Source organism: Mastigoproctus giganteus, chromosome 8 (assembly GCF_048544385.1).
Source record: "Mastigoproctus giganteus isolate SK-2022 chromosome 8, ASM4854438v1, whole genome shotgun sequence".
Lineage (NCBI taxonomy): Eukaryota > Metazoa > Arthropoda > Arachnida > Uropygi > Thelyphonidae > Mastigoproctus > Mastigoproctus giganteus.
In genome coordinates, this window is record NC_143582.1 from 193,650,285 (window position 1) to 193,673,936 (window position 23,652).

General features: G+C 40.5%; 1 protein-coding gene across 1 annotated transcript in view; it reads right to left on the reverse strand.

Moving 5' to 3' along the window:
- The window catches only part of LOC150082127 (carbonic anhydrase-related protein 10-like), a 187,667-nt gene that overhangs the window by 10,075 nt on the left and 153,940 nt on the right, over positions 1-23,652 (reverse strand). The window lies entirely within an intron of this gene.

A 23,652-nucleotide genomic window follows, 5' to 3' on the forward strand; every position in this document is an offset into this window, starting at 1 on the left:
AATTGAAATTAAACTGAACGGCAGAATTTAGAGAACATAAAGCTATAGAACTGTATTAAATGTTCTATAAAGTTATAATCTTAGTAATCTTGACCGCTATATACAATTTTTACTTGCGATTTTTAAAATTTTTTCAAATAAATAACCATAAATATCGTAGATTTTTTATGACGCTTGATCAGAGTTTTATTCAACAGACCTTTTCTTAACCATTTCTCATTTTCCACTATACGCCAAAAAATATCCAAAGCCTCGAAATATTCCCCCTAAATACAGCTTCTTGAATTTTCCCTTCCATCCTTGCTAGCAGTGAATATTTTCAGAAGAAACTGCTTATTACGGCCGCTGCAACCACAACCACTGAAATCTGGTAATTACTCCAGGTGGAAACATCCTTGTTTGCTAAATTATTCCTGGCCACAGAATTAATTTTGCGAGGAGCAAACCTAATTAATTAGCTAATTAAACAAAGTCACGGAGAAATTTGGTAACGTGTGCCTTCTTATCTTCTTATATAATCCCAAAATTATAAATATTCACGAAGAAGCCGTGCAAATTCGAAATTGAGTAATTTTTATGTTAAGCTTAAGTAATCTAGTTAATTGTGCAACATTGGTATCATAGCAACTCATGCTTCAAAGTATTGTTGATAACTTTAATTGTTTGTTGCACAGCAGAGATGTCGTGTTGCATTATTTCTAGAATAGTTGGACTTTGCTATGAGTATTATTGCTCCACACATTACGTGAGGCAGCCTTCAACAGTTGGACTGCACTGCGTTGTTAAATATGCGATTTTCTTAGATGAATATTCCTCTAAAGGGAAAGTGTAAAGTTCGATTGACTTATGTATCAAAATTTTGGAGTGGGGGGGGGTGATTCTTTCCAATTCGGTATCTAATATAACACATAGGTGTTATATTCGATGCATTCATTAATGGGAATTATTAAAATTTCTAATTAATATTATTATCTTCCATTAAAGGTCACAATTGTCAATTGACAGATGTCATTAATGTTAAGATCTTTTAGATTTCTTTCAGTAATAAATTTTTGACTGTTCAAAATTGGCGAGCTCGGTATCTATCTTACCTTTGCTGGTGGATATTGTAATCAGTGAGTTAACTTGCACCATTTCGATGTGGGAATTGAAAAAGAGCTTCCTAATTGTCACCTGACAAATTTTTCAGTGCTGGAAAAATTATCCGCACAGTCGTCTCATTATGTATCAAAAGTTGCTTTCTATTTAATTATTTTTTAATCTTTTCTTCTTCTAACCCAATGATCCGAAAATTCCGACTCCGCCCTCTTTCCCTATAAATTGGCAGCATTACAATCTACTTTTTCGTGCCATCTATCTATTTCTGTTTGCTGGATAGACGAATGATTTTTCTTGCTATGTGATGACCAATTTTCAAAAACAAAACAAAAAAAAAAAAAAAGAAAAAAGAGGTGGGCCTGCTAACAGAGGAAAAGAAGGGGAGGAGGGGTAGTTTCACTGGGATTTTAAGGACATTGCCAATTTACTGTAGTAATCACGCCGTATTCGACCTTTGTCGTATGTTCACATCGCCCGAAATTTGAGTAATTTCCATCAGACAAGGCGATTTGCAACTGGTGGAAGGCATTACGTACATGCTTGTCAGCAGAGAGAAAGGCCAATCTCCTCGGAGAATTGATTCATCTTCCGAACTTCTGACAATCACCGGGATCCCTTATAAGATTACCTCTGCAACATGAAGGCTCACAATTGCCTGTGGAGACTCCTCTCTTTCAGCTCACGAACTTTCTCCTTTGTTGAATGTGAAGTGCGAGATCTTTCTACCAATGAGATTTTCAGGTCGGTAAAGAAGTCAGACGCTGCTGTAGTTGAAGCTACTTTCTCCCCCCCTCTCCTCCCGCTCTGTCTCTCAGCGCGCTTCCCTTTGGCGCTCAGGCGACCGCAACCGATAATAGTTTCCGAATTCGATCAATTACAAAACTGAATTTTTGCTGGCCGTGCTCACCGATTGATTTCAGGTAAATCCACAAGGGGACGCTGGGTGTAGGTAATATAATTATCCATATACCTGTAAAACTTCTATCGGGAATAGCAACTTTGACGGGAATCGCATACTTTATCCATTACCCTTCCCCAAATTCATATGATTAAATCCACGTTGTTATAATGCACGAAAGTGGTTCCACGTACCCGAAAGCCAATATTAATCGAAGTAAATCCGGTTGTACAGCGCATGCTTAAAACAATTGGGTAAGGCTAGCAATGAGGACTGATTTATGCTGTAGAATAAAACTGATGTGATTTATCTTTTTCCCAGTGGGCGTTCCTCCCACAGAGGACAAAGTGGGGGAAACGTATGACATTATTCCCACATGGAACTTTCGAAAATTAAAAATAAAATGTACAAAATATTGTAATTTTTATAACGTTATCTATTATTTTAAATTGCATTTAAAAATATATTTTATATACGCAAAGCCTTATGAAAAACAAATTTATTTAGATTTCAGAATATATCATTAGTTTTGTGTTTGTGCGTTTCAGTCCTAGAAAACTGATTTCTCCATCCCTAACATCTAAAACAGCAAAATTAATTGATGAAAATACCACCTGAGCCGCCTTTTTTCAATAGAGGAGTCTTATTAATCCTAATAAAGAAAACTACATTCATAATATTGCATTAAAGTCTGAGTGATGTTATTAAGAATAGCATAGCGTATAATAAACATTCAAAAAACTCTTTTGATGTCTATAATTCTGTTCTCACGAGAATAATCGAATCTATGTTTCAGAAGGTTTTTGCGATTACTGATAAAAGATAGGAATAGAGGATTAAGACGAGAAGAATAAGACTTTTTTTAAAAGCTAATAGTTCTTACATCCGCCCATTGCCGAACAAAATTAAATGTCCATTCCCAGCTGATTGCTTCATTGTAGATATTTTTTACGAAGATATCGAAAATATTATAATGGCATTAATTGTACCATACTCTTAAAGTAAAGACTTCCGAAATTTTTATTTTTACCCTATATGTTTTCATAAAGAATTATCTAAGAACCAGACGTCAAACGAAAGAAGTTTAAGGATACACAAGTCTTTTATGGCCGATTTTTCCATTGTGCTAGCCGCAAGGGTCCAACTGTTCTTGGCTATGGTTTCTGTTATTTTGCGGGTTGTATATACAAATGAGTGTGTCAACTGGCTTGATGATTGCAGTTGTATCTGTTGTAGCCATTGTTTTTTTATTAAATTTTGGCAGTTTGAAATAGAGCTTTTTACCAACTATTTTGAGATTTCCAAAGCAGTTGAATATATACTGATATGAATTCCTTCATTAACAGATGGGGGGGCTTACCAGCGAAAATACATCATCATCATCATCATCACCATCATCATCATCATCATATGTTAATGTATATAGGTTGGCACCAGGGCAAGCGCCCATCTCCACCCAATATCATAGGTCAAAAAGAACCACCACTAATAGGCCAATAGTGCAATGTGTGTAGTAGTGTGTGTAAAATAATGTTTAAAAAAAAGGCATCATCGCCACTAGGAGGTATACACACAAGCGTGACTGTCCCTTGTGCCCGTCCCTTGGCACCTGTAGTCAAACCTGGATCAGCTCTATCGGTATAAGCACCTTCTCCACGCCCATTGGATGTAGTGCAATTCTAATGAGCGTCATCATCTTCCCCCACCTCCTAGGGGCCTAACCCAGGAGGTCCTAAAAAAATCAATAGCAATATTAACAATATTAAAAGTAGAAGAACAATCAAACATCACCACTCCATGTAGGCAACACATAAACGTAAACTTGACAATAAAAAAAAAAATCAACAACATCAACCGGCATGAATTCCTAAAAAGCATCCACCAACACTTGTAACCTTCTCTTCCGAAATACTAACTCGCAAAAGTTACTAAACTTATTAAAATTAGACTCTATATAATGAGGCTCAAATCCTCTTCCAAAATGTAATAATTCATTCCTGAACAATTGGCGATATTTCTCATACAATGAACAGTCGTACAATACATGGTCCCAACTTTCCTTATTATGATCACAATTACAATTTGGCTGGGTTTCCATACCAAGATCGTATAACTTACTCCTTAAGGACCCGTGTCCAGTTAATATATAAGACGTCAACATATTAGGAAAAAAAAACAACTATTCTGCTTATTCTATGTAAAATAAACTCTTGGAATAAATAATCTGGTAACCCCCCCGTTACACTTACATCCCACCTATCCTGCCATATTTCCAGGAGTTTACCAATAATCTCTTTTTTTCCCTGTTTAATTCCCACTGTCACATCATTGGTTATTCCAAGACACGATATCTGTATTATTTTCCTTAAATAGTAACAAAAGGCTGTATGCAGCAACTGACAGGTAGTACTCCTGCAATAACTTGCAGAGCATTTGTTGACACTGTCCTGCAAGCTCTTACCATTAACAACGTTGATCTTTGAATTGACATCAACTTACTTCTAAATTTGACATTGGATATTCTCCCATACAATATCGAAGCCGCATAGGTAACAGTTGGAATAAAAATAACTTTATAATATAGCCTTATAACCTTCTTATTTAATCCCCACTCAGTTCTTGTCAACCTTACAATAGTTGCGGTATAATTCTTAACTTTGCTTCTTAAATAATCCAAGTGTGGGAAAAAAGATAATTTATCATCTAACCGAACTCCTAAATACCTATTTTGAGATACCAATGGTACCCGCTGCCATTTATAAGCAACCTAGGGGGACGTCTATAATCAAGTTTCCCTTTGAGTAACATCATTACAGTCTTGCTCGAGGAAACCACCAATTTATCATTGTAGACCAATACACCAGACTATCAATTATATCCTTAATTTTTAGTTCCAACTCATTTCTGGAATTACCCTGCACTGCCAAGACCACATCGTTCGCAAAAGCTACTTTGTGGCAATCCTTGTGATCCATTAACAACCAAGAATTAATTACCAAATTCCAAAATATTGGGCCTAATACCGATCCCTGGGGACAGCCCCTACTCAAGCTATCTTTATATCTTAAATGTTGTAAGCTGACAACTACCTGCCTTCTGCTTAAATAATTTTGAATTGTCCTATATAGCCTATCAGGACACGCCAGTCTCCTTAAAGCCTCGAGGACGCTCTCATACCAAACAGTATCGAAAGCACCCTCAAAGTCAATAAACCAGCTAACACATATTTTTTATCTGCCCGTCTATTATAATCTACCAGATCATGTAATGTGTCCTCAGTTGAAAATTTCTTTTTAAAACCATATTCTTGGTGAGGAAACAATAAATTGTTATTTTCAAATGAGGATAACACTTTAATTAGTAACAGACGCTCAAATATCTTCCCCAAATCCGCTAATAACGAGATTGGGCGAAAGGGTTTTGGATCATTCTTATTTTTCCCAGGCTTTAGCAATAATTTCAATAAAGCTATCTTCCAAGGACTCGGAAACACACTTTCTAAAAGACATTTGTTAAACATATTTAAAAATATGACAGGAAAATGCTCTACAGCTTTCACAATACAATTGTTTTCAATCAAGTCCATTCCTCGACTCTTATTAAACATTAATTTCGAGCAGACTTGCACAAGTAGATCAGTATTAAACAACATCATTCCCTCTCCCCCAACATATTCTTCATTCAGCCTTCTAACCTCTTTTTGACATTCATTATCTTCCTCTGAGCCATCCCTCCTAAAGAGCTTCTGCACTTTAGGAGAGCAATTGCCTTTACCGTTGTTACCAGATCTTGCCACGCTCTAACCTTACATTTTAAAATATGCCGATGGTAATACTTCCTTTTCAGCTTATAAAGATCCCTATTTCTCTCTTTTTCTCCCCCACCCCTAGCTCTAGATCTTTGGTATACTTTCCTTAGATTAAAAACCTTCCTTCTTATCAAGGTCAAATCAGCTGACCACCATGGAACAGCTTTACTCCCCTTTTCTTCCTGGCAGAAAAACTAAGAGCATTAACTAAACAACTCTGCACATAAAATACCAACTGTAATGCTGGCATACTATTTAATTCCTCCATGGTATAATCAAAACTGACAGACAATGACCCTCTAAACTTCTCTCAATCTATTTTTTTTTATAATTATGCCTTTTACAATCATTAAAAGCCAAGGAAGCATTTCCATTACAGATGTACAATAACTTAAAATCAATGACTCTATGATCACTGTCAGGTACATTTTAAAATCCCAATCAACGATTTTTCTGCTTAAGTTAACTGATGTCATCGTCACATCTATATTAGAGGAACCATGCACAGTATCAAATGTACTTGGCTTCCCCCCTCATTCAACACCTGTAAACCATAACTGTTCGCAAACTCTTCTAATAATAAACCCCTTCTATCAGTAGTACCACTATACCATAGATCTGATTGGCATTTGCATCCACAGTAAAAACCACACACTTACCTTGTACAAAGCTCATTACATTTTCCATACATTGGATTGATAACTCCATCTCCAAAGAGGGAGGACAATATAATAACACTGCTTAAAAAGAAATCTGTGGGGTTGACACAAAAATACATACACCCCACTGATTACTTAGACGGTTATGACTGTAACATTCAAACCACAATAACTGCCTTAGGTTTGGCATCTAACCCCTGTATAATCTGGGCTGTCACCGGAAACCTGTCACTTTATAATTTTCACCGAAGGTAGCCACATATGGCTCTTGAATACACACTATATCATAGTTATCATGTACCCCAGCTAACCTGACTTCTTCATTTACAGCTTTGGCTCTCTCTGGCAGTTTATCTGCATAATCTTCAGAGAGACCTAGATAGACTTCAAGAATGGTCAGAAAAATGGCAGCTGTGCTTTAATCCAACAAAGTGTAAGGTATTACACCTGGGAAACAGTAATCCCAAAAAAACTTATTCATTTGGTGGAGTTCAACTAAACCCAGTACTGGAGGAAAGGGACTTGGGTGTTACGATACGGTCAGACATGAAATTCTCTGAGCATTGTAAACAGGTTGCAAGGAAGGCCCATGGTGTCCTATCGATGATCTATCGAACTTTTGCAAGTAGAGATAGGGACGTGATAATCCCATTATATAAGGCTTATGTTAGACCACACTTGGAATACTGTGTTCAAGTATGGAGACCGCACCTAAAGAAAGACATCGAGCTTCTTGAAAGGGTGCAAAGAAGGGTAACTCGCCTGGTGAGATCGGCAAAAGGGCGTCCTTATGAAGAAAGACTTCGAATATGTGGGTTGCAGAGTTTGGAAACTAGACACCTTAGAGGAGATTTGATTGAGGTGTTTAAGGCTCTGAGAGGCATCAGTAAAATGAATGAGGACAAAATTTTCAAGATTATAAATGATGCTAGAACTAGGGGACATAAATTCAAGTTACGGGGGGAAATGTTTAGATTGGACTGCAGGAAGTTTTATTTTAGCCAGCGAGTTATAAATTACTGGAATAAGTTGCCTTCATGGGTGGTAGAGGCCGACAGTTTGGGGAAATTCAAAGGTCATCTGGATAGTACTTTCGGGTAAGGGAAGCGCATAGGATGATAGGTTTAATTTCCTTTTTATTTATTTTTTATTTTATTTTTTTTATTTATTAATTATTATTATTTAGTTATTTATTTATTTTTTGTTTTTATCATTGTTTTGTTCGGATTTTTTTTTTTTTTTTTGGCTGGTGCAGCATAAGCCATAGGCTTTCTTGCACCATGCGGCCGTTACTAATACTAATACTAATCATAACATAGTTCCGATTTATACTGTTTTCAACGTTTCTACCTAAAGAACTGTCTTGTGCCCTACTACAACCTTGAATTTCATTACTACTATTTCCACCAGACGTATTTACATTAGCGGTATTATTCATGATATGTCCTACTACGAGCTAGATCCAAAGCTCTAACGTAATCCGGACAGTTGCTGTCTCTAACCGAGTGGTCATATTGCCTCCCTTTCCGCTTACAATTAACACATTTGGGGTCTTGACCTTTACTAGGACAATCAAAGCCGAACGGGCTAGCCAGGTGGGTAAAGTGCCTGCCTGGCAACTCAAAGGTGTAAAGTGTGTTTAGGGTCAAACGGCACCAGGTGTTTCCCCCATCTCCGCGTTGCTTTCATTGTGGGTGAACCAGTTCGCTGGGAAATGCCAGCGATTTAAAAGTGCATGGATATTGTATATGTGTAGTTTCATGTACCGTTGTTCATCTGGTCGTTTATCCGCTGGAGCCCTACTGAGGCCCAACGTTGCCCCACTTTCGCCCCGTGGAGGCAGACCAGGAAACACCAGTAGACTAAGATTTACTCTGGCAGGTCCTGCCGCTTAATTTCCTGAGATTTCGGCGGCTAGGACCTTTAAAAAAAAAAAGAAAAAGAAAAAAAAAAAATATATATATATATATTTTGGTAAATTCGATGAGGAATAACGCTAAATTTTTGAAAGGCCGAGTGTATGGGCGAAACACGTAATTTGGAGATGATTAAATCATATTCCGACGTGTAGGGCATTCGCTTGCGTATGTACAGGTAGAGTGGGTGGGGAGACTGAAGCCTGGGGGGCAAAAGACAGAAGTATGGAGTCGAGAGAGGAGGCAACCCCAAGTCACAGTGGGGCATGCCCATTCCCCACCAGAAGGGAAAGTGGGAATGGTGAGGAGGGAAGGAGACAGTAAGACCATTTCCTCCCCCCTTCACCAGGGATAGGGATATTAAAGATGAAGGAGGCTAGGGCGCCCTCTTCAAGTCGGGAAATGGCGTTTGGCAGCTGTGCTGCGTTAAGTTTCTTTTCTTCAATGTTGAGTCGATTTCAGTCCAGTCGCTCTTGGGGTAAGCCCCGTCCTTGTGTTGTTCACTTGCTTGTCTCAAGGTTTTTCTCTGTAGTAACTCCATTGGATGGTATTTTATGGTCTTGTACAGTTTAACTTGTGGTGGTTTTTCGTCAGATACGATTTATCGTAATTAGCAGTTTTCTCCTCTCGAAGAGGTCCTGCGCATATTGAGAAAGTGCTCTGTATTCCTCTTCTGTGTCAATGAAGTGGGATTCCAGTCCTTTCGGAAGATAGTGTATTTTTGTGATCAGGATGCCTCTGAGATCTTCGTATTCTGGGCAGTCGTAGATCAAGTGATTCCAGTTCTCGACCTCCTCACACGTGCAGTTGGGGTCCTCAACGAGGCCGAACCCGAGCAGCTTGCCACTCCCGAAGTAGGTAGGCCTGTAATCCGACTTTTTCTGTTTTTGTACTACTCGCTGGGTCAATTACGAAATCCTGGAAGGTGGCAGCAACCCTCCTCGCGTGCAAGAAGAGCAAGCCAGCTTTTACAGTCTCCAAATCGAGGGGGAGCGCTCCAGCAAGCACCTGCAACGCCGGTGTGCTTACTGTTCTGCATGCTCGTGTGGTTGTTAATAAAATGGTCCTTTGTATTTCACAACTTCACAATAGAAGGTGTGAAATAAAATTTCACACCTATTTTAATTTGGGGTAGGCGCCGTATTTGCAGGGTTCCTTTTAGTAGAATGGATGCGGTTTTCGTTGGTGAAATTTTTAACTGGTTTCTTGTAGCCCAGTTTTGTATTTTTTGTAGAGCTTGATTTGCGGTGGTTTCCAGTTGGGCTCTTGAGTCAGCCTCAATGGTAAGAATAAGGTCGTCCGCAAAGGCCTGGGCCCCGATCAGCCGCAGGTCCAGGTTCAGGAGCTCGTCGAGGACCATGTTCCAAAGGGGTGGCCCCAAGACAGACCCCTGCGGGCAGCCCCTGTGTACAGATCTTCTGACTTTTTGGTAGTTGGCATTTATTTCTATTTTCCTGCAAGATAGGTAGTCCTCCATTACCTTGTATAGGTTGATAGGGACTGCAGCCACCCTTAGTCTGCCTAGGACGCTCGGCCACCATAGTGAGTCGAACGCCCCGGCAAAATCAATTGAAATGACTAGTAGGTATTTTTTTTCTGCATTCCTGTGTGCCTTCTGAAGCAGGTTTCCAAGTGCATCCACTGTGGAGGAACCCGGCTTAAATCCGAACTGATTCCTAGCCGCCAGGTTTGTCCTCTCATAGTGGTTTTTGATTCGCTTGTGCAGCAGTCTCTCATATAGTTTGCTGACCACAGAGAACAGTGCGATAGGTCTATATGACTCTGGGCAGTCCGGTTTTTTGTTAGGATTTTTAAGTAACAACTTGGTGTTTGCTGTTTTCCATGCTGTGGGGAATTTGCCTGTTTCCAGGCATCTGTTGTATAGAGTAAGTGGTAAGTGCGGTGCAAATTCTGCAGTTTTCTTCAAGATCTCTGGTTCAATCATGTCCAGTCCTGGGCATTTGCGATTTCTGATCTTGGTGGCAGCCTCACTGAGCTCCTCCAGGGTGAAGAGGGGTTCGATTGCCAAGGTGTTATAGTTTGCGTTGTCCTTGCAAATTTCGTGTTGTTCTTGCATGGTTAATATTGCTGGTTCGTTAAAGATTTTGTCCAGTATGTTGCCCATTGACTGCTCCCAGGTGGTCGTTAGGTTTCCCTCCGGTGTCCTGGTAGCACTAATGACCTCGCCTCTGGGGAGCTTATTGGTTATCACCTTGTAGACTAAGCCCCAGGGGTCTGTGTTTCCAGAAGTAGACACTAGGCTCTCCCATGAACGCTTCTTACTTTTTTTTATGGTGTCTGTGTAACGGTTCCTAGCTTTTCTGTAATGTTGTCTCGGGATCTCCACCTCATCTTCGAGCTCTCTGGAAGTCTTTTCTTGTTTTTTGCATTTGTCGTCGTAGTACTGCAATTTCTGGTGTCCACCAGGGTACTGTGCCAGGTTTTGGGTTTTTTCTTTTTATCGCTCGATCATGATGTTCAGTAATAATTTTGTAGTTTCTCTCTGAAGGTCATCCGGGTCGCTCCGGGAGTTTATGTTTTCCAGATTGTGTCTAATTGCCGTGGTGAGCAGCTCTTTATACAGTGTCCAGTCTGCCGCGGGTTCGAATCCCGTCTCGGGCTTGGATCAGAGTAAAATGCAAATACTTTGGGAGGTGCATTATGGCAACAGAAGCCGATGCGCCAACAACTAACAAAAAAAAAAGAAAAAAGAAAAAAGGACAATCAACAAGGATGTGGCCACCCTGGGCACAATGCCCACACGTTACAGCTTTATGGGTACAATGAATAGCTGAATGGCCGTATCCCAGTCACCGAAAACACTTATTCACAACAACAAAAGCACGCAATTTATGAGATGTAAATCCCAAATATACCCTGTCCTTGTCAAATAAACGCTTGTACAACTTCGGGCTTAACCCCACAATCCAGTTTGTCATTTTAGACTTAACCCCTGTGCTAAACCTAAATATCATCCCATCAGCCACCCCCCTTCTCAGAAAAACCATGATCACTAAAATTCTTAGCATATAAAAAATGATGCAATATTTCTTCCTTGGTAAGTTCCTTGCTAACATCATATGTCAAAATGGACGGGTCAATTGGCTTCAACCTCTCAGGGACTATCCCCTTACTTGACAATTCCCAAGATCCTACCACTTTATTTAAATCCTCACTACTTTCTGTCTCCAAAATAACCCCCTTGTTTCTTATCATACATAAATTCCTTACTCTAATATCCTCACATTACTTATTCAATGCAGAAACCACTGCATCCTTAACTTCACGGCTAGCAACATAGCTAGACTCTTTATCAACTCTCAAAACAATAGTTGTATCAAATTTCTTCTAAAATTTTCTGCTCTTACCTCCAACTCCTGAACCCCCTTCTACTATCTGATTAGCTATACCGTCATCGCTACTTTTTCTCTGACAACTATACCAGCATACCAACTATACTAGTTACCAATTATACCAGCATATGACTGATGCGGACTCTGCTTAGCTACCTTACCCATTCCTGAATATCCTTTCAATATCCTTCATCAAGAAAAGCAACTCTCGTTTGTAACTCCTCATTCTTTATCTTCAACTTCTCATTATTTATTAATAATGCAGTTGCACAGGCGCCTCCGTAGCCAGGCGGGCAGGAGCAGCAGTGCGCAGCACACGCTTCTAATCAAGAAGCGTGTGCGCAGCACACGCTTCTTGATTAGACCGGGGTTCCAGCCCCTGATCCACCAAACACAACGGAGGATGCGGAAAGGTCAGGGAATGACCACCGCATATCCTCGGACCAATATGGCCTTAGCTGCTAATGCTCCTAAGATCCAAAATAACATAACAACAAGCAGTTGTCACAGCCTCCACATCCAACCACTTGTCTGGTGTAAAGTTTGACGCGGCTTTAGTCACTTTATTAAAATTATGGGTAGTATAATCTACCACGATTTTATTTAATTTAACCATCAGTTCATAAATGGTGGTTACATCACCATATCCAACTTACTGCTCACTGATATTTGAAACAATTATCTCACTCTCCATGACATTTTTTTTTTTTTTTTTTTTTTTTTATGTAGACGCCAAACACGAGAGGTATTAGAACCTATAGTACTTAGTACCGTGCTTGGGTTGGAGGTTGGGAAGACGAAAGAAGATATTTGTTAACATTGGACTTGAACTTCTGTAGACTGAAATTTTCAGGAAATACCTATGAAGGAAGCTTCTTCCAGAAAGTGGCAGTTGAATGAATAAACGAGGAAGATGAAAAGTTGGTTCTGTGAGTTTGAAGTTGGACAGTAAATGGATGTTGGCTGGTGGCGGCACGTGTTCAGACTGTTTTGAAAGAGAGAGCGGAAATTATAGAAGCCAATTCAGAAGAACAGTGCCCATGGAAATATCTGTAGAAGAAGCATGCAGCAGAAACATTACGTCTATGAGACAGCGAGTGGAGAGACTCTGTTAGAGCTGAATCATTAATTAACCTAACTGCCCTCTTCTGAATGGAATCAAGAAGCCCGAGAGAGGTTTTGGGGGCACCACCCCAAATGTGGGAACAATATTCCATGGTAGGGCAGATTTGCGATTTGTACAAAGTGAGCAGTTGTTTGGAAGAAAAGTAACGCCGAGAGCTAAAGAGAAAACCAAGTTTTTTATATGTAGAGGAAGCAATATTTGTAATGTGCTTGTGCCAAGAGAGATTAGAAGTCAGGGTAATCCCCAAAAGAGATATATCATTTTGCCTAGAAATCGGATTGTCACCAAAGATAAGCATAGGCGCAGAAGAATCCTTTTTTTGCGAGATATAAGACAAGACTGAATTTTAGAGGGGTTGAAATCAACTAAGTTGTCTTTGCCCCACTGGAGAATTACCTGAAGATCGGAATTTAAGGAATTGGCAGCAGATTTTCGAGAAGTTGAAGCTGATTGAACAGGGCAAGGTTTCTCAAAATGGAAAGTGGAATGCAATGTGCTATCATCGGCAAAACTATGGATAGGATTTCCAATCGATGGAAGAAGGTCATTAATATACAGAGGAAAAGAGTGGGGGAAAGAACAGAACCTTGGGGGACACCGGCATTCGTGGAGAAGTTAGAAGACAGAGAGCCATCTACCATCACCCTCAGTGAGCGATCAGAGAGAAAACTGGATAACCAATTACAAAAAAGTTGGCAAATCATAAGATGGAAGCTTGTTTAGAAGACCTTTATGCCGAACACGATCGAAAGCCTTTGAGATTTCTAGAGCAACTGCTTGTGTTTCACCGAACTTTTCTATTGAATTTGTCCATAAATGGGTAACATAAGCCAGAATATCACCAGTGGATCGACACTGACGGAATCCATACTGGCGATCGTTGATCAGACAGAAGGTTTCTAGGTAGTTTAAGAGTTGGCAGTTAATAGATTTCTCCATTACTTTAGAAAGAGTAGAAGTAATTGCAATGGGACGATAATTGGATGGGAGGGACTTGTCACCCTTTTTAGGAACTGGCTGGATATGAGCAAATTTCCAAGCAGAAGAAAAACACCTTTAGAATAAGAAAGTGGAAAAATCCAGCAAAGAACAGGAGTAAGTTCAGGAGTACAGGTTTTGAGAACAAGTGGAGAAATACCATCAGGACCTGGAGCTTTCTTAGCATCAAGATTCATCAAAATCTTTCTGATATCCTTTTGACGGAAGACCACAGGAGGCATTGAACGGAGCGTGTTGGGAATAGTGGGAGGTGTTTTACCAAGATCATAAATACATGAGCTGGAAGAAAAATGGGATGCTAGCAGGTCAGCTTTATCCTTGGCTGAAGTGACAACAGAACCATCTGGTTTGGACAGAGGTGGGAGCAGAGATGGGCAAAAGTTGCGGCCAATAGGTGTGGCAAGTGACCAGAATGCTCGGCTACCATTAGGGCAAGAAGCAAGTTTTCTACTCTTAGCCTGTTCAAACTCTAGTTTGGACTGATTAATAACTGTTTTACAATTGTTGCGAGCTTTGGTGTAGGCAGAAAATGAAACCGAAGAATTAGAAACTAGCCAATTACGATATTCAACGTTCTTTTCTTGAACAGCCTTAGCACATTTATTTGAAAAACAAGGTTTTCAAATAAATGATAAAGGACGAGATTTTAAAGTGGATTGTGCGATAAAGGATTCCATTCCTGCAAGTATAATTTCACTGACACGATCTGAGCAAACGTTGCCATCAGAAGTTTTGAAACAGTAATCCGACCAAGGAAAAAAAGAAAAGAAATCTGGCAGGTCATCCCATTTTGCATTCTTGTAATGCCAAACAATACGAGGTTGGGAATGGCCACGATATAAAGGCTCCATTGGAGAAGAGACAATCACCAAGTTGTGATCTGAAGTTCCTAAAGGACCTCTCACTTTGACCGTGTACTTAGAAGGGTTGTTTGTGAGAAAAAGATCAAGCGTGTTGGCTGTATGGTTAGGATTGTCCGGTATTCTTGTAGGTAAATGAACAATCTGTGCAAGGTCATTAGTAATTGCAAAAGCCTCAGCATCTGGACCAGCTGGGTCGGTGTGACTAGAAAACGGAAGCCAGCTGGAGTTGTGAACCTTAAAATCACCAAGGGAAATTGCCTTACTGTTAGGAAAGTTGGACTGGAGAAAGTTAAGTTGCAAAGAGAGGAAGTCAAAGAGCTTTAAGTGATTAGTGGAGTTGGGAGAGCGGTAGAGACAACAGATGAATTTGACACAATGAGGTAGAGAGATTTTCAGCCGGAGAAGATCGAAAAGAGGAGATTCCAAATTACCAAGTTTTTGACAGGGAATATCAGAACTGACATATGCACAAGTACTACCTTTGAGGCGAAAGGAATCATACAACGAATAATTTGGGCAACTGAGATGAGCAGTAGTTGAATCAACCGATAACTGTGATCCTGTCAGAAAAAATACATGGGGTTTGGCATACTGCAAGTGGAAATGGACATCGTTGAGATTAGAATTGAGACCACATATATTTGTGAAATGAATTAGGAAGTCTTTTGATAGTTTCTTCCCCAAAGAAACTATCAAAACTCCCAGAAGGAAAATCTGTCAGCTCACCGATTTTAGGATCATCAATCATTTGTAACTCCTCAATTCCCTCAGTGATACTCTCAACCAAGTCTACAGGATCCATACTCGGCCCTGAGTCTTCACTTACCACAGTGGTTCCTACACTCACTGACACAGATTTTTCCCCTGTGTCACCAATCACCAGATTACCCACACTTCCTGACGTATTAATCATATCATCATCTTCACTTATTTGGTGGGGTGGGGTGAAACCGCACTTTTCCTAACTTTTGGAACTTTTTGCTTCAAATACTTGGCCTCGAACACTTTTTGCGCTGAATCAGCAGGTAATCTACTCAACCTTGAAGAAGAAGAAGCAGAAGTTACGGGGAAAGAACTAGAATCCTTCTCCCTTTCCCCCTCCAGGTTCGACTTCCTACTATAAGATTTACCTTCCATTATCCAGAATCACCGTAACAAATTAACCAAACCATAAAACAATATCCCTGTACTGCTCCCCCTAGTCCGAAACCATTTCTAATACTGCGACTTTACTCTGCTCTTACCAGTAGGAAGAAAAATGCCTAAAACATTTACTAATTCACTGACTATATTTCTATACGATCTCCTCCTCAACTAAAATTAGTACATGTATACCTTTCTCCCTTACACTACAGTTGACCAGCGAAAATACAGTAACATTTTTTTCTTTCTTTTTATAGTGATAAAATTTAGTTGGCGTAATGACTAACGGTTATTGTGGAGAAGAGTATTTGACGCGCTAAGAAGGCAAATTTGTCTGTTTATAGTGCATCAATGCATACTGGAATCTTCCCAAGATGCACCGCATAAAAACAGTGTCAATAATGCTTTTGACTTTGTTCCAATACCGGAAGCTGTTGAATTTTTAGAATTGGCTTCGTCCCAATACCGAAGTAAGTTTAATTAATGAACCAGTAATTTTTATCTAACCACTATTGTTAAATACGTAAATATTGAGGAATCTTTTGGCACAGGGTTTTGCTAGAGTTTCTTTGGAGCACAGTCAGATCCTTGCTCCAAACATGGAAGAAGAGTGTGGACAGAAAATGGATACATTAGATCTCTAGTTGCTGGATGTTTAAAACATCCATCCTTTAAAAGATAATGTCTTTCATTTCGGTGGGATGTGAACATAAAAATTCTTGAATAGGATAATATAAATACAGACTACATTAATGTATATCTTTTCTGTATATTTCATGCAAATATTTTTATCGCTTATTGGTATCTTCCACAAATGTGTGCTTCATTTATTCTGGCATATCGTAAATTTTATCTCGTGCCCGTTATGTATATCAGTGTTTAAATAAATAAACCTTTAAAATTTATTTTAACTACTATTACATAAAGAAGAAAAAAAAGAAGCTAATTAGAAAATATGTGTGCTAAGTAACCATCGAGTCCATTATAAGTGAGTTGGGCGTAGAGTTTGGACTTTATCATCGAAGTGAAACTTTGCAATTAGTGTAAGGTAATTGGGAACAATAGAAGACACACTTGGACTGATTTATGACCTCGTGCTAGAAGCTGTCCTTAGAAGCCGGTCACGGCTCATAAAGTTACAGAGTTTAAACTGCCTTTTAACTTAAATGATCGTAGCAACCCACCCACTCCCCCACACAGATACATACACTGAAGAAAGACCCGAATGTACTAAAACCTGACACTTTGTGGAAGCTAAAACAATCCCCCTTTGTGCGTATTTCAATTTTTTTTTCGTTTTGTTTATTTTTATTTTCCAACCTTTCGCTATATAATTATAAAACAGCTCGCCCTTAAATTTGATTTGTTCGCTCATTGAACGTTTTCCCCTCAACATTTTTCTCCACCAGGGCACCAAAAGACAATCGACATCACCGCGTCCATAAATAACCGCCAATACGTGTGCGAATGACGTCTGCTACTCTTTAAGTTACTCTGCGTAGTCTCAACTCTCCATTTATCGCTTTTTTCTTTCTTTTTTTTTTCTTTCTTTCACCGCTTCTGTTCTTCCCGGCAAGCAAAGAGTTCATTACTCACACTTTAATTAAACCATGGCTGGTCCTGCCCAGGGAAAATCGTTATCAATATTAGGCCTATTGGTAATGACTTTTAATGAAAGTGGATCGCTGAAGCGTGAAAGAGGTGGTGTGATTGATGGGCGCCACAAGCGAAGGAAATGAACGATTACGAAAGCAAATATGACCTAGTATAATAGCTGGTACAGACACTTGGGTTCTTTTATTCGAGGAAGTTCCCCTTTCACCAGAATTAAGATGAACCCCGTTTAAGTAAAGTAACATGGAACAGAATAAAGCTTTCAGTAAATTGTATGAAACAAATGACATTGGCAGACTGTGTATATGTGGTTCGCTCTTATCCGCCTCATCCACCTCTCTCTCTCTCTCTCTCTCTCTCTCTAAGAAGAAGAAGAATAAAAGCAAATCAGTAGTAGTTCATGTGCGAAATACTGCAACGTTAATAATCACGAGGTAGGTTCAGCGATGTTCTGGGAGTTTAAGATTTTTTTACACATTGACTTATTTAATGTTACTTTTACTGGTTTCAGATACGAGGTGCAAAAGTTTAAATCAATAGAAACTCCCGTAATGGTGAATTATTTATTCTACAGTGTGTACATATACACTCAGTGATCACTGAATTATGACCACCTCATCTGTAATGGACTGTATCGCATAGCTCGCAGTATAAAATATCTCTTAGTACGATAGAGAAGTACTAATTTGCATCTAGTCTTGCAAGTCAAAGTGATAAAGTAGCAGTTATGGGACGTAGTAAATATATCACGGAGTTTCAAAACGACATGATTGAGGGAGCACATGCGTCGGGTGCTTCCATATTGGAAATGGCTCGTCTTGACGGTTGCTCACGGCCCACTGTGGTTAAAGTGTACAAAGAATTGCGTCGAACGGTTCAAATCACCTCTCGCCGACAGAACTGTTAGGGATTACGGAAGGTGGGTATTCGTGGTGAGCGAAGGGTGCAGCGTGTTGTTCCGGCTCAACGGCAGGTCACTGTGCAATAGTTGACATCGCAGTACAATAGGAATGCAAGAACAATATCCCAAATGACGATGCACCACAGCAGACGACCCAAGAGATATTCTCTTCTTACCCTGATCATCGTCGACGGCAAATGCTGTAGCGTCAACAACTCTCTGGTTGGACACTGATGGACTCGAAACGAGTGTGCTGGTCGGATGAGTCCAAAATACCTGGTACAACACGCCGACGGACGTAATACGAGTCCATGGACCCATCGTGCATGGTGCCAACTATCCAGGCAGATGGCGGTGGTTGCGTACTATGGGACATGTTTTGCTGGAAAGAACTAGAGTCCCCGGTGCGTATGGATCAAAATCTCACTGGTGAAGTCTACCGGCAGCTCTTTAACGGGGCATGCTCTAACCTGGCCAATAGGCAATCAACCACCTTCCTAACTATACCACAGATATAACCAACAACCGGCCGACAATAAAACGACTCACCACCCACCTACAAAAAACTACAGTGTTAATCCCTCCTCTACAGGCGCCTCCGTAGCCAGGTGGGAAGAAGCAGCAGTGCATAACGCACGCTTCTTGATTAGACCGGGGTTCGATCCCGTCACCACCAAATACGGGGATGCGGAAAGATCAGGGAATGATCATCGCATATTCCCGGAGCAATATGGCCTTAGTTGCTAATGCTCCTAAAAACCAAATAACAAACAAACAACAAACCTCCTCTATAGCCTGACAGTGCAGACTTCTTGATCCATCTAATTTACCAGTTGAGGTCCCAAATTGAGGATCTTAAGGATGAGGTCCACTCACTGAGGAACCAAAATAAGCATATCACCCATATGCTCTCTGACCTCTGCTCTTTAGCCAGTCAACATGGCAAGCTGACTTCTCAGCCACCATTCATACCTAAACGGACAAAAACCACTCCTGTCAAACCTCTTAGCCTTATAAAGCCCGGTTCCCACACTCAAATCCACTCAAGACAGTTATTAGAGAGATCTGCAGACGTTAGCAGGGCCCGTCATCATCTTCTCACCGAGAGTACAAGCAGACCTCAATCCAGCAGTCTCTCTGGAGCCCGCAATTGAGGGACATCTACTCGTCTCCGCTCATTCAGTAAAATTCTTAGGGGTGATAATGGACGAAAATCTGAAATATAAGGATCAAATCCAGCAACTGCGCTCAAAAGCGCTATGGGCCTTCTGGGGCATGAAACTTGACCTGTGTAAATCGCATAATAAAGAAACAGTCAGGAAATTTCTCTTCTGCTACTTCAGCTCAATCATCGGTTACGGAATTGAAGTTTGGTCTACAGCTCCTTTGTCCAGCATGAAGACGCTTTGGGGTCTAGAATTCTGGGTCGTCAGTTGGGCTCACCTTAACCTATACGACGTCAAGATCACAGCTCTTTAAAAATCTAAGCTACACCCCAGCCCAGCACATGGCATATGCGAGGAAGCTCACAATGGCACTCAGTCTGTGCTCCGCAGTTCACGACTTCATCAACATTTGGGAATTCGTGGGTTGGAAAATCCCGGTAGGGCCCTCAGAAACCCTCCAGTGCTCTGTTCAAACCTGCAGAAGCTCTCAGCCTTCAAGCGGCTCTTTCCCAACAGCATAATCGGCGCACTGAACTCAGCCAACATTGATTTTGATCTGTGGTCCAGTGATTTGGCATACAGGAAAAAAAAAGAGAAAATCCATATTCATGTGCCATTGTCATTTAAACTAAAATCCACTGTCATTTAAACTAAAACTGACTCCAAGTGAAAGATGTCCGGAAATTATCGAGAACTCAAAGCTATTTAAGCTAATCTTATGTTGGAGAAGCGATATATTCGCTATGATTCGTGTTTTCACTGAATATTATATGTATTTTATTGTTACTCAATGGCTGCAGTTTTTCTATGCAATTTTCTATGTTTTATCAGTTGTATGTAAATATAATTAATGTCTCCAATTAGTGGCAATTTTAATCCGTGGTGGCTCTAGGATGCAACTGGAGACTAGAGCGGGTGAAATTTTAGGTTCACTAGAAACCTGGACTAAAATGAATAAGTTAAAGATTTCTCTGGGCAAGACGGTACAAATGTTATTAAAAGGTAAGCCAAGTGCAAGCCGACCTCCCACCTTGCGGTTGGAGGGGGGAACGATCAGATATGTGACAGTGGCTAAATATCTGGGCCTGCAACTTGAGGAAAGACTCTTCTTTACTGAACATGTCAAATATTTAAAGAATAAAATAAGGTTATTGTAGGCCAAGCTCCGAAGGGTTATACGGACCGATAAAAGGACTTCTCAGTTAAAGGACGAGCTTTAAATTAAAGGACGAGCTTTAAATCTATTATACCAATGTTTATTTACACCAATTGTGACCTATGCCTCAGGGGCTTGGGTACATAGAATTGAAAATGTTATGGTTCAGAAGTACTTGGTTCAGGCTCAGAGATTTGCATTACTTGGAGTCACTAGAGCATGTAGGACTGTTTCCTCCCAGGCTTTGCAGGTGGTTGCAGGGAGGATGCCAGCACCATATGAAGTTTTATTAAAAGGCCTAATTTTCCTCACAAAGAATAATGTGAGAGAAACTATATTAGGTGTGACGTCTTGTCCCAGAGATGATCATGTATATACGAGGAACGATCTCAGAGAAGAAAAGAAAAGCATGATTCTTGCCTTGTGGCAAGAATCATGGATTGCTGCTACCAAAGGCCGGCAAACTTTTTTATTTCTACCGAGAGTAGATATAATAGATACACGACAAAGGCCTTGGCAGCAATTCAGGTTACAAGCCACTTTTATTTTAACCGGCCATGGATTGAATCAAAAACTATTTGAATTAACATTAAGGGAAAACGTTAGTAGTAGTAGTAGTAGTAGTAGTAGTGGCATGTGATGCAAGAAAGCAAGTGTATGAGCTTATTCAGCATCAGCCAAAAAAAAAAAAAAAAAAATCACACCATTCCCTCCAAATGCCTGTCTAGTTCCTTCTTAAATTTATTCAACCTATCAACTTCCACAACGACAGATGGAAGTTTGTTCCAGCAATTAACCACCCGCTGGCTAAAGGTTAAACTTCAGTTGCCACTTCTTAGCCCATCTGCCCAAATTATCTAGATCCTGTTGCAGTAGCACACTGCCATTACTGTCATTAACAACCCTGCCAACCGGTAACTGCATATGCGGTGAAAATGAGACATCTAAGCATGTTATGTTAGAGTGTATTTATTATGTTGACCTTAGATCAACTTTATAACGTCAAATTTATTTTTGGAGGAAGACTGTCTTGGTGTCCTGTTTATTAGTAAGGAAAATATTTCTTATTTTAATGAATTTGTAGCTAAAGTTTTTAGAAGAAGAAATCAATTGACTGCAGATAGTAGAACCTCGCCTCCTCGAGGCAGGGGCGGTAACTGCTCTGATTAGGATACATAATAAAATAAAATTTATTGCTTCTCAGGGCAGGCTAAGAGCTAATGTTGTTTAATTAACCTATTAACATATTCTTTTGTTATTATTATATTAACAAATTTAAAATGCTAACTTAGAGTTCCGTCGCCAAAAAAAATGTAAGACCCCCAGCCACGTATGTGCTGTTGCACAGGGAGTGGTGGGCTCTGGCGTCTTAAAATGGATGCCTGTAACAGGAATCGTATACGTGTAAAAAAATTTTGTGAATAAAGAATTTTATTATTATTATTATTAAAAGATCTGCAGCAGAGATGGGAGATGGGGTAATTACCAAGAAATTCATACCAGATGCAGGCAAAACTTTTCCGAAATTCTCAACCTGACTGTCCCCAGGCCTGAGGACCACATACCAATTAACGGGCCACGGTGCAATTAATGAGAAACTTGCAACACTGGGCCCCACTGACGACCCACACTGCTGACGTAGGCAACTTGGAGACATGGGATCACTTCATGCACCACTGTCCTCTCTATGAGGATCTCCGATCCATCCTGATTAAGGATATCCGCTTTATCCCCAGAGACCAAGAGCACTACCAGATTTGGGCAAAACTTTTCCGAAATTCTCAACCTGGCTGTCCCCAGGCCTGAGGACCACATACCTCCTGGAGTCAGAGGAAAAACACACAGATTTCTCAAAATATGACCAAAATCTCTTCGCGAGACGTCAGACCATCCCGCCGAGACAACTGCAACAGCTAACGTAAATGCCAACACAACGCAACTGCATGACGGATTGACGGGCCTCTGGCCAAACAACAGACTATGTCACTCTGCCAAAAGTCACCAAAAAAGCACAACGCGCAAGACCGAGGTGACCACACCTACGAGCGACCGTGAATTGAACTAAAAATAACACACCTACATCAAGAACAAGAGAACTAGACTAGAAGACAACCATCTCCATCTGAGACCTGCGTTTCAAGCATGACAAAATACCGGACTGGACTCTGAATAACATTGCAGCCTCGCTACCCAACGCCACTATTGGTGATCTGAACCGGACTCCCTTTGTCTGGTTCCCTATCAACTCCCCTTCCCCTGGCGGGGGAGGAAACGGACACCGTTTCCTTCCGCCCGACCTCCCCCCCCTTGCCTGGTGAGGCATGAGCTTGCCCCACCGACTCTCTGGGATCACCTTCTCTATCGTCTCCATATTTCTATCTCCCCTCCTCCAGCCTTCTGTCCCCCCCCAACTCTATCTGTATGGAAGCAAATTCCCTACAAGTACAAATACATAACTACACCCAAATTATTTCGCCCACAAATAATTTTCGGCCTTTCAAATTCCAGCGCTGCTCCTACTGCGATCACTCCACATCAGAAAATCTTTTTTTTTTTTTTTAAGATCCTAGCCACTGAAATCTCTGGCAGGTGGCAGGACCTGCCAGAGTAACTATCTCAAACTACTGGTGAACCTGATCTGCCTCCACGGGGCGAAGTGCGGGCAACGTCGGGCCTCAGCAGGGGTCTGGCGGCTAAATGGCCAGAGGAACAACGGTACACAACATTACACGTAAACAGTACTCATATTTTTTGGTAGCCTTGGCTACCAAAATGTTTAATAGCATTTTAAACCTGACTTGGCGCATTATGGCCTTAGCTGCCAATGCGCCATTAAAAACCAAACCAAACTCATATTTTTAAATCTCTGGCCTTTACAGTGTTCTGTATCACAAGGCAATGCATACTACGAGATGTGGGGAACCCCTGGTGCAGTTACCCTAAACACACCTT